The sequence below is a fragment of the Branchiostoma belcheri genome, unplaced genomic scaffold (genome assembly GCF_001625305.1).
Source record: "Branchiostoma belcheri isolate BF01 breed outbred unplaced genomic scaffold, Haploidv18h27 scaffold170, whole genome shotgun sequence".
NCBI lineage: Eukaryota > Metazoa > Chordata > Leptocardii > Amphioxiformes > Branchiostomatidae > Branchiostoma > Branchiostoma belcheri.
Genome location: NW_017803158.1, coordinates 177,273 through 189,822, shown reverse-complemented (window position 1 = coordinate 189,822; position 12,550 = coordinate 177,273).

Below are 12,550 nucleotides of genomic sequence, written 5' to 3'. Positions count from 1 at the left end.
AAAAAATTAAAAAAAACATTGACGATACATAATTATTACCCACATGAACTGATTGTCTTGCAGGAGGTTGACTGGATGTCACGTGAGAAGGAAAGCATCACAGGAATAGTGGGCAAACTGGACTTACTGAAGCACGGGAAACTCACCATCTATGAAGAGAACGTTGACATGGTGAGAAGCACAATCTTTCCAAACCTTTATAATTGATCATGACATATTTTTTTCACTAGCAAAAGTACTTACTTACAAAACGATTAGCTCAATTCAGAAATTTGAGATCAGAACAAGCTAGAATAAAACGTATCAAGAACTGGCTCGCGGACCATACATCGCTAAATTATTAATCAGGACTCATGGAAGCAGCTGGCAAAGTATGAACAAAAGTTTAGTAACTATAAAGAAGTTGTGGATAGAGAATAGCCAAAAAGTGCAAAAAAAGTGTCTCGTAGCAATAATCTGGAATTTCTTGACATGTGAATGTGACAACCGACGTATGGATAATGGGATGCACATGTATGCATGTACTTCCTAAAATGATTCCATCAGGTTGGTAGAACATATACATGTAGGTGTTGCAGGTTCTTCTGCTAGGTTGTAAAGAACTGGTCGCACACTGGATTTTAGTGGTGCTTCATAATTTATTATCCTGCCTCCAGGACTCCTAGCACCAGAGTGAGTTGGACAATTCTACTTGTAAGATAGGGGTGTTCTGTAACAAGACTGGTCTACTTCTAAGACAGGGGGATTTGTCTGGCAGTGCACATATACTTCACAGTTGGTTCACAACAGTAGGATAACGGAATCTGCTTTGACACAACCAGTAAATGTCTCCCATCTGCTCACGTGTAGTACATTGACTACACAGAGTGGCGAGAAGCAGTTACGATCTTTAATAAAAAAGGCATCGGAACATAAACATGTATAAAAGACATTAGTGGTTGTGTAAAAGGAAGTTTAAATATCATACAATGTACTTATCATCAAATTATATATTACATTTTCTGCAGACACGAGAGTATGACATCTTCCCGGACTTACACGCCATCATGGAGTCAGTACGAAGGGAGGAATACGAACACATCCGAGCCCAAATGGACGCCGCTTGGAAGATAAAGGTACATTTTCTCATTCTGTTTATAAAAGTTGAATCTGACGATAGTAATAGCAAAGCTGTTTCTATAAAATACGCTGTTGCTTAATTATGCTTAGGTCACATTTGAAACGGCGCCCGTTCGGCATGTCCTCGGCGTAGACGCCGGCCGGTGTCATGACGCCGAGCGTGCGCTGTACTGTCAGGGTCACAATTAAATGTTCCTTTACGGCTCCCTGTCGGGGCCTGCTTGTGCTCCGGCCGGCGGCTCTCATTAATATTCATAAACTTTTGCGGCCGGTTTCTGTCAGGGACCCGTCCGGTGCCCGGTCAGTCGCCCGTCTTGACCCGTGCGGCGTGTGGTAGGGTGCCGACCGGCTCTTACAGTTCGGCCGGGCAGCTGTCAGGTCCCTGGCGGGTTCCTGGCGGGATCCCGACGGGCTCCTCTCGTGTTTTTGAGCAGGTACATATATAAGCGCTGCACTGCCTGCTACCGTTCACTTCAAGTAAAGAGTACACGTCAAGTAAAGAGTAGACTGAAGTTGGCGATGCAGCGTTCAGTGCAACCTGCAAACAACTTACAAGCCCGTCTGAGATTGAGATTGGTGACAACCTACATGTAGGTCTTCTGGCATTGGTAGCTGAAGAAGAGAGGCAGGCAGAACTGGTGCGTCGCAAAAGTAACCGAGGGCCTACTTTCGAAAGTATTTCAACAGTGACGCAGGAAGTACTTCAGCAGTGACGCAGGAAGTGTACCGTGGCAGCTCCTTGCTATTGAGCAATAAAACCACTGAATATCGTTACTTCTGTTGAAATTTGGACTGGAAATAAATGCCAATAACTTCTGATTCCATTCTATTACGATGGCATATGATGTAACAAGAGATAATGTCAGACACATTCTATTCCTGTTATGATCTGTTTTATGAAGTTGGCAAGAGAGCCGTGCCGGCTGTTTTCCCTTGCCCTTCGACATTCTGACACACAAATACAAGGTGTAACACACACAAGTACACGATGTAACACACACGTGGTGAACTGTGCGACGTAGTCTGAGGCAGGAGTTTATATATGCTCCCTATAACCCCCTTTTCCTGACCATCGGATGCACTGATCAGCACATGTGACGTCATAATCTTAGGCAGGTGCCTGTTCGGCCGCCCGATGGGTCCCGGGCAGTGAGGGTACGGCGTCGCTTCGGCGTATTTCGCCGAACGGGGCCCGAAGTGTTTTTAACTCTGAGTTAAAATCGATTCGGCGACCGCGCGGGGCCAAAAATAGGCCGGCAGCCGTCGGGAAGCCCGCCGGTCTCCGTCCAGGTCCCGTTCGGTAGTGCCAAAAAACAAGCCGAACACGCGCCAAGCGGGCCCCTTTCTTGAATTGTGACCTAAGCATTAGATCAGGAATGAGAACCGTGGCGCATTTTTTGGTCCACTTGAAAAGGACAGGTTTACCTAAAATTGTTTTAAAAGCATCCGATGCAATTTCGGGGTGACAAAACAAAACAAAACAAAAAGAAGATATTCTGGATGAGGAAATATATCTGATATTGACATTTACTGCCATTTCCTGGCACATTTTCGGCATTATTTCACACTTGAAACTACGAGAGGCTCCTCTATATTTTTGGGTACCGCCCATGACTAGAACCAACGTACGATACAAAACAAGCAATCGTTTTTCGTCAGTGACGTTGAATTTTTTGCCTCACAGATAAGAATATGCTATGGGAAACTTAATACATTAAAAGAATGATCATGATCCCGAAAATTGCATTGGATGCCTTTAACGAATGAAGACCTTTATTGTACATTTTTGTTTTACAGAACTAAGTACAGGTCGCATGGGTACAGAACATGAACATAAACATATACATTACATACATATGAACATATAAGAGTGTAAATAAATGTCTAATTTCTATTCTTTTCGGCTTCATCTCGCTTAGTAGTGATTGTATGGATATATGCGGCTGTGAGATTACTTAGAGTAGGTTTATCAAAAGTTAAAAGGAGAAGCCATGACCTATGTGAATATGTGTTACAGATGCAGCAGATCTTTGAAACGCTTCAGAAGGAAATGACGGCAACAACCAGGGAGTTTGTCGGTGTGGACATCAGGACTTACAGCGAATTGATGACCAGGTATGCCGATTATTGTCTTTCGTAATTACCTCCATGAAAAATGGAGGTATTGTTTGTTGTTTATTGTTTATTATTCACAACTAAAACCCACACAGCCTCACGGCTGAATGGTGAGGTTTGTACAAAAGTCGCGAGCATGTTACACTTATTAATAATAATATAACACCTTATTACATATCGAAATTAGTATTTAGAAATACCTTGAATTGAAATTACTACTTACAACATTTCAAGATTATAATACTAAAATATGCAATATGTTGTACAATTAAAGCATTTTCATCTATTTATAATCTTTAAAATAGAATTCAACTATAGTATATACTAGCTGCAACGTCTGACGTTTTCAAAATCATATCCAGTTGCTTGAGTAACTGTTTTTTGGAGTATCGTAATACCTGGATGTCTAACCTTCATCGACGTATAGTATTTTGCATCTGCGACATTTGAGTTAAAAACAATCCTAAAAGAATGGTAAGAAAACGCATTCAGTCGGGTATTATACTTGAAAGAGGCACGAAATAACGGCTTATTACAAAGTTTTATTGTACAGTATGACCGCTGTGTACAAAAATGATTGTCTCAGCTGCTCTGTTCTGGCCAAGGGAAGGCCGATGTTGGTCTGTTTCTGAAAGCATGCGTGCTTCTACAGGTTGTTTATGGTTGTGCTTATGGTTGTTCCATTGTGAGAAAGTCATTAATCATTTCTACATCTGATCAGCATGCGCATTTCTTTCACAAGTGTTAACGTTAGGCCACACCGTCTTAATTTTATGGATGACATGCCCTGAAGACCCACAAAAATAGTGCGCGCGGGCAAATAAAGTGTTCAGTTATCATTCTGTCTACTAGTACAGGCTTTAGATAGATTCCTTTGAAACAATGTTCTATATATAACGTTACTGTAATACATTCAGGCACGGAAATGGAAATAAAGATTAAAAAAATTCGGCCAAAAATGAAAATGGTACTAAACCAGAGGAATACAAAGCTGGTATTGTGAACTTGCAGAAGCACATAGCAACGTATACGACAAGCCGGCACATGCTGGCTTTTTGCGAAATTTATGAATCGGCACTGTATGTATGTACCTCATTCTTGAGTCGTGGAGCTTTAATTTGGTAGCCTGGTTGCCGTCTTCTAGAGTTACCTTTTTTAGAACAGTCGAAAATCAATGCGCGCGCGGATGTCATCCATAAAACTAAGTCGGTGTGGCCTTAGTTCTTACATGACCTCTTCTACAACTGAGAGCTGTTGCCCTTGCGGAATATAGAAGGACATTACATCAGCCAATTCAATGGTACATACATGTGAAATAGAGCTCTTTGTTTAAAAGATATTTCCAACCCCAAGTCAAATCTAATATTTCATGGAGGTTTGAGATTTCGGAATATGCTTTAGAGTTTCTCCAGAATGCAACGTTTTCAAATTACACCTTAGTAAGTCATTATACTAGTCCACTGTTTAGCATACACATATGTTAGGAATTAAGACTTCCTTCCTCCAAGGTCTTTTATGATTGCATGCTAATCAAGTCACTTATACTTTATACTTGTGATATATAGAAACGTTATAGCACATTTACGTTGTGAATGCTCAGACAAAAGATACGATATAGTGAAGATTATTCATTGTTGTTCTAAAGTGACATGATCCAATTTTTTTAGATATGCGGCCTGCTGCCCTGAAATCAAAGAAGGTGGCGAAACAGGTGGTGAAATCGAAGAACCAGGTCTGTATACGTAGCTTATCTGCTTTGATTTAGTGAGAACAAACAACGCTTCATATGACTGATCTATTATTCTGTGTGGGAACAATTTCAAGGAGGCATCTGTATTGTGTCACCACCTCCATGTCTGCTGTTTTTCGCACTAAACCATAGCTTTGCAAGAATCTATCTGCAAGCTTTATTTCTTTTAGTCTACCACGATCCCGCGTACTTTTTCACATCACTTTTATAGTTTACCTACGATAAAGTATGACTTGCTATTTTAAGAAATATAATATCTGTTCAGTTATCAATATTTTTTATAATGGCTATTTCATTCACACACAAACACTGCATGTATGAAAAAATTACTTATAACGTACACCTACTGGCCTTGAAAGTGAGGAAATTGTAAACGAACTTGGAATATGATTTTACAATGCAAATTGTCACGTTTTCTACATGTATACACTTCAACACGTTTACTTCCCTTGTTCTTGTTCTTTTTTAGTGAAGGGACAGTCTACGGTTCTGATCCGCAAAGGCTTCAGTGGTATTATAAGATTTCTTTTTAATAGATCTACATTGTCATTGTCTTACAATGACACCTAAACACCCTGCCGCATCACTTGTTATCAAAATAGCACAGTACTATCACTACTCGTAAGACTGTTGTTACCATTTTGTAAACCAGCTATTCAAACCATCCACACTCTGGTGTTTGCGTTTGTTATTGTTTTATTTTAATACTACGTAATATTTGAAGGTCTCTTTTGGAATTGAGTTAGTTATATGTATTTTAAACTAATGTAAGTGAATGCAAGGCTGCAAAGTTTTACATTAATAAACCATCCATTCATTCATTCATTCATTGCTAAGGTTTCTTTTTTTTTAAGATGACATAATTTTATTAGAATGCAAAATGATTTAATCATTGGTGTGATTTCTTTTTTTATAAAAGCCATTTTAGTTCAATGCCTCGGTAAATCCTATTTCTACTTTTTCCCTTTCACCAACAGAGCAGAAGGACCAACACTATAAGGACAGGTACGACTGACTTGTAGTAAACATATGTCGAATCGAGTCTTGTATGTACGTAAGAAATGGACTACCAGTGGTTTGTGGCGGTTTGTGACTAAAAATTATAGTAGTGGGTTGTTGTAATTACAAATTGTGAAGTGTGAAATATGATTCCCCTTTTTGTCTCTTTCTGCATAGTTTTGAACAAGAACGTTTTCAAATTACACCTTACTAAATCATTGTATTACTATTCCACTGTTAAGCATACACATATGCTAGGCAGTGAGACGGATGCTGACAAGACTTACTTCCTTCAATGTCTTTTATGATTGCATGCTAATCAAGTCACTTATACTTTATACTTGTGATATAAAAATACACAAACATTTCAGAACCTCTACGTCGTGAATGCTCAGACAAAAGATACGACATAGTGAAGATTATTCATGTTGTTCTAAGTGACATGATCCATTCCTTTTAGACATGCGATCAGCTGTCCTGCAATCAAAGGAGGTGGCAAAACAGGTCTGTAGCTTATCTGCTTTAATTTAGTGAGAACAAACAACGCTTCATATGACTGATGTATTATTCTCTGTTGGAGCAATTTCAAGGAGGCATCTGTATTGTGTCACCACCTCCATGTCTGCTGTTTTTCGCACTAAACCATAGCTTTGCAAGAATCTATCTGCAAGCTTTATTTCTTTCAGTCCACCACGATACTTCTATCTCATATATAATTTGCAGACTACTTCTTTACACCAATGTTATAGTTTACCTACGATAAAATATGATGTGCTATTTTAAGAAATATAATATCTGTTCAGTTATCAATATTTTTGTAATGAGTATTTCATTCATACTCAAACACTGCATGTATGAAAAATTAACTTACTAAGTAGCCACCTACTACCCTTAAAAGTGCGGATATTGTAAACGAACTTCAAATATGATTTTATAATGCAAATTTTCACGTTTTCTACACTTCAACACTTTTTACTTCCCTTTTTCTTGTTCTTTTTCAGTGAAGGGAAAGTCTACGGTTGTGATCAGCAAAAGCTTCAGTGGTAAGATTTCTTTTTTAATAGATCTACATTGTCATTGTCTTACAATGACACCTAAACAACCTGCCGCACCACTTGTTACCAAAATAGCCCAGTACTATCACTACTGTTGAACACGGACTAATAACATGTTGTAAACCAACTTTTCAAATCATCCACTCTCTGGTGTTTGCGTTTGTTATTGTTTTATTTTAATACTACGTAATATTTGAGGGCCTCTTTTGGAATTGAGTTGTATGTATTTTAAACTAATGTAAGTGAATGCAAGGCTGCAAAGTTTTACATTAATAAACCACCCATTCATTCATTCATTCATTGATAAGGTTTCTTTTTTTTAAGATGACATAATTTTATTAGAATGCAAAATGATTTAATCATTGGTGTCATTTCTTTTTTTTATAAAAGCCATTTTAGTTCAATGCCTCGGTAAATCCTATTTCTACTTTTTTCCTTTCGTCAACAGAGCAGAAGGACCAACACTATAAGGACAGGTACGACTGACTTGTAGTATAGTATGTCGAATCGAGTCTTGTATGTACGTAAGAAATGGAATACCGGTGGTTTGTGGCGGTTTGTGACTAAAAATTATAGTAGTAGGTTGTTGTAATTACCAATGTGAAGTGTGAAATATGATTCCCCTTTTTGTCTCTTTATGCATAGTTTTGAACAAGAACGTTTTCAAATTACACCTTAGTAAGTCATTATATAACTATTCCACTGTTTAGCATACACATATGCAAGGCAGTGAGACGGATGCTGACAAGACTTCCTTCCTTCAATGTCTTTTATGATCGCATGCTAATCAAGTCACTTATACTTTATACTTGTGGTATACAAATACACAAACATTTCAGCACCTCTACGTCGTGAATGCTCAGACAAAAGATACGACATAGTGAAGATTATTCATTGTTGTTCTAAGTGACATGATCCATTCCTTTTAGACATGCGATCAGCTGTCCTGCAATCAAAGGAGGTGGCAAAACAGGTCTGTAGCTTATCTGCTTTAATTTAGTGAGAACAAACAACGCTCCATATGACCGATCTATTATTTTCTGTGGGAACAATTTCAAGGAGGCATCTGTATTGTGTCACCACCTCCATGTCTGCTGTTTTTCGCACTAAACCATAGCTTTGCAAGAATCTATCTGCAAGCTTTCTTTCTTTCAGTCCACCACGATACTTCTATCTCATATATAATTTGCAGACTACTTCTTTACACCAATGTTATAGTTTACCTACGATAAAATATGAGGTGCTATTTTAAGAAATATATTATCTGTTCAGTTATCAATATTTTTGTAATGAGTATTTTAGTCATACTCAAACACTGCATGTATGAAAAATTAACTTACTAAGTAGCCACCTACTGCCCTTAAAAGTGCGGATATTGTAAAAGAACTTGAAATATGCTTTTATAATATAATGCAAATTTTCTCTTTTTCTACACTTTTTACTTCCTTTTTTCTTGTTCTTTTTCAGTGAAGGGAAAGTCTACGGTTGTGATCAGCAAAAGCTTCAGTAGTAAGATTTCTTTTTAATACATCTACATGAAAACTAAACACCCTGCCGCACCACTTGTTATAAAAATACTATCACTACTCGTAAGACTGTTGTTAACATGTTGTAAAACAACTTTTTAAATCATCCACACTCTGGTGTTTGCGTTTGTCATTGTTTTATTTTAATACTACGTAATATTTAAAGGTCTCTTTTGGAATTGAGTTGTATGTATTTTAAACTAATGTGAGTGAAATATAGATTCAGCCAGAAGGCTGAAAAATTTTAGATTAATAATCCAGTCATTCATTCGTGCATTGCTACGTAATGTTTCTTTTTTTAAGATGGAAATCTATTACAATGCAAAAGTATTTAATCATTGGTGTGATTGCTTTTTCTTAAAGGCCTTTTTGTTCAATGCCTCGGTAAATCCTATTTCTACTTTTTCCATTTCGTCAACAGAGCAGAAGGACCAACACTATAAGGACAGGTACGACTGACTTGTAGTAAACCTATGTCGAATCGAGTCATGTATGTACGTAATGGACTACCAGTGTTTTGTGGCGGTTTGTGACTAGAAATTGTAGTAGTGGATTGTTGTGAATAGAAATTGTGAAATATGATTCCCCCTTTTGTCTGTTTATGCATAGGTTTGAACAAGAATGAAAAGTATCCCCTGTCGTGCGGCCATACTTGCGCTGACCTGTAATACTGTGTTGCATTCCAAAACGTGTTATTCCAAATCATGATTTGGAATGGACCACGTTTTAAAATGCAGCAGGCATTCCACATGTTGTATTCCAAATCATGGCGCAGGTGGATCACGATTTGGAATATTCCTAAACGTGACCGGCCACGCTGTCAATCAGGAATGATTGATTGACAGGAGGGGTGATTAATTATTCATTCCGAAGTTTCCATATTTGGTCCGTTGGCTGCCTGTATACAGATACTGTGTTAAATCACGTCGTGTTTACTTGTCTGAACATGTCGTCGAACTTAGCGTGCCAAAGGTATTAGTACTTTCGAGCTGTATGGGGAAAATGACGTCCATGAACAGTCAGTACGATAATGTCCTTGGTATGATGTTCCATAGCCTGGTTCTGGTCCAAGTTTATCTCCATCAGTGTGCGGTCCTATTAAAATGGTCGGACGCTCGCGCATCCGTTTCTCATTATTTTCCCGCTAATAGAATCACGTGATAGTTGTTTATACCCAGAAGAGAGAACGTAATTTATAGCAAGGAGCTTTCATTTGTAGTTAAAACTTTTGATATTAAAGTGAAGTTTGTAAATATTTAGCATTACTTTGTGTCATCAAATTACGCAAATAAGCCTAATTTTGTAAGAATGTGGTCTCCACGGCCCATATGGGATATATAGCCACGATATGGAATATTCCGAAACGTGCTCCAGACACGTTTTGGAATATTCCATTTCATGTCCTTTCTCTAGGCACGTTATGGAATATTCCGAAACATGTTTCAGACAAAGACAAGAAATGGAATATTCCAAAACGTGCTTCAGACATGTGGGCTTGGGAATTAACAGGGAAAGGGCTTCGACAACAACAGTGTGGAGTTGCTACTGTTATGTTTAAATATGACCGTCGGAAATTTTAGATTGTGACGGGGAAGGTCGCCGCAGTTGGGTGGGAGCTTCACCATGTTTCGGCCGTGCAGTGGCAGGTGCATGGGTGTCGGGCGTGCCGTTAGTAACACTGAGGAGGATTAGATGGTCAAAATATACAGCATGGGCAATGCTAATAGCAAAAAGCTACCAGTTTGAAACTTAGGAAAATATTTATTAATATTCGATAAGTGTATTCTATAAGTGACACAGGTATTCTAAAACACTCGTGGGGCATTTTAACACTCCCATTTCATCATTAAACTTGACACGTCTCAGACTGGAGCCAAACATGTCCAGACATGTATCATTTAGCCACGCCCTCAGAAGTACAGGGCTCCGCCCCCAGACACGTGATTACGAGAAATCATGTTTTGGAATGAATCACATATTGGAATGCAACAGGCATTCCACTTCGTGTTATTCCAAATCATGTTTTGGAATGGACCACGTTTTGGAATGCAGGTGCATTCCACTTCGTTTTATTCCACATCATGATTTGGAATGGACCATGTTTTGGAATGCAACATACTGGATTGTTCTTCCAAGATGGAATGTGTGTTCCCATGAGCCATTGCGAGGGAACCACGTGATGATTGATTTTAACCTCCATTGATAATGTAGGTACTATTTTGGGTGTGTTTGTGTTTTCAGATCTTTGTTAGCATAACTTAAAAAGGAGTGGATAGATTATGGTGATATTTGGTTTGTATTAGTAGGTATTTGGAAGACAAGAATGAAGGCATCCTAGCGTCATTTTAGTCATTTTCATTTGGGCATATTTTAACTATCTTATCAACATCACATTTGTGATATAATATTTACAGTAGTTTGCAATCTTGAGGGAGGGGCTACATTTGCTAGGTCAGCCGAGACCTTGTTATGTGTTTAGGTGTGAATTTTTATATGTAGGTATGTCTAGATATCTCTATTTAATTCTATTTTATTGAGAAGCAGACAAAGTACGCACTTTGGCCTTAGTGACTTTTTACAAGTTCAAGAGAGGATGGCCAGGGGTCTTATTTACAATGCAACGCGTTGTTATTGTTTCAACAATAATAATACATGGACATTTAGAAATCATACAGATTAAATACTATTAAAACGGTGTATATTGTAGAGCTTTTGGAAATGATTCCATGGATTAAAATATTTCCATTGATTCCATGACAGGAGCATGAAGTATATTCTGTATCTGGGTATTCTAACAAAATCATACAGATTAAATACTATTAAAACGGTGTATAATGTAGAGCTTTTGGAAATGATTCCATGGATGGAAATATTTCCATTGATGTAGCAGTAAGTATATTCTGTATCTGGGTATTCTAACACATGTGCTTGGTGGTATATTTTGTATAATTGTTTAGTTATGTCCGTGATGATACGATTTGACTTGTGTAACATCTATTTGTCAAACCAGCTCTGTACTTCACTGTTAACCGCAATTAGAGTGAAGTAATGTTTCCATTGGTTGATTCCATCACAGGAGCATTACGCATCCTAACAAATATACTTGGTGATATTATATTAACCCTATCTAGACCGTGGGGGGGGGGGGGGCTAAAAGTGCCCGCGCCAACTTTGATGTCACATAGCGTCTAGAACGGCAAGAGCTAGAACCGTCCAAACTTGGTGACTTTTTCCAAAAATATTGTTGGCAACAAATCTGTATCAGTGGAATAAGATTATGATTTTCTTGTTGCCATGGCAACGGGTTTCTGACATGCATTTTTTGCTAAATTTAATAATTTCCATTTCAACAACAGAATTTTATGGGTTTTATGTCAAGTTACACATGGTTTCTAATATTAATAACATCTCTTATAATTAAATGTAAATTTTATTAAAAATGCATAATTTATGCTAATTTGATGACGTCATCTGCCAAAATCCAAGATGGCGGACCATATCATTAGATCGGGTAAATACAGCTTATTTTCCTTAAAATTTCATCAATACTCCCATTTCTTTTAACAAAAAGGTTCATATGAACGTCTTTAGTCTGTTTACAATGTATTTTAGGCTTTATCCTGAAAGAAAACTTTTTTTGAAAATTCAAGATTGATGATCCAAGATGGCGGATAGGTAATATATGCATGACGTCATTTTATGACGTCACCGGTGTTGCTATGGGCAACATAAGAATTAGTACACCCTAATATTCTGTCAGTAACACTTTTGGTAAAGTTATGTCGTATACTGTTAAGTTTTCAGGGAATAACCTATCTAGACGGTTTTGGCCAATAAAATCACATTAATGACGTCATAATGACGTCATATTACGTCACAACGACATAAAAATTGTACGTTTGATAAATTTTTACTAGTACACCATCCTCTGAAAATTTGGTGGTCATACGATATACCGTTCGCGAGTTCTGAGGGGGGGGGGGNCG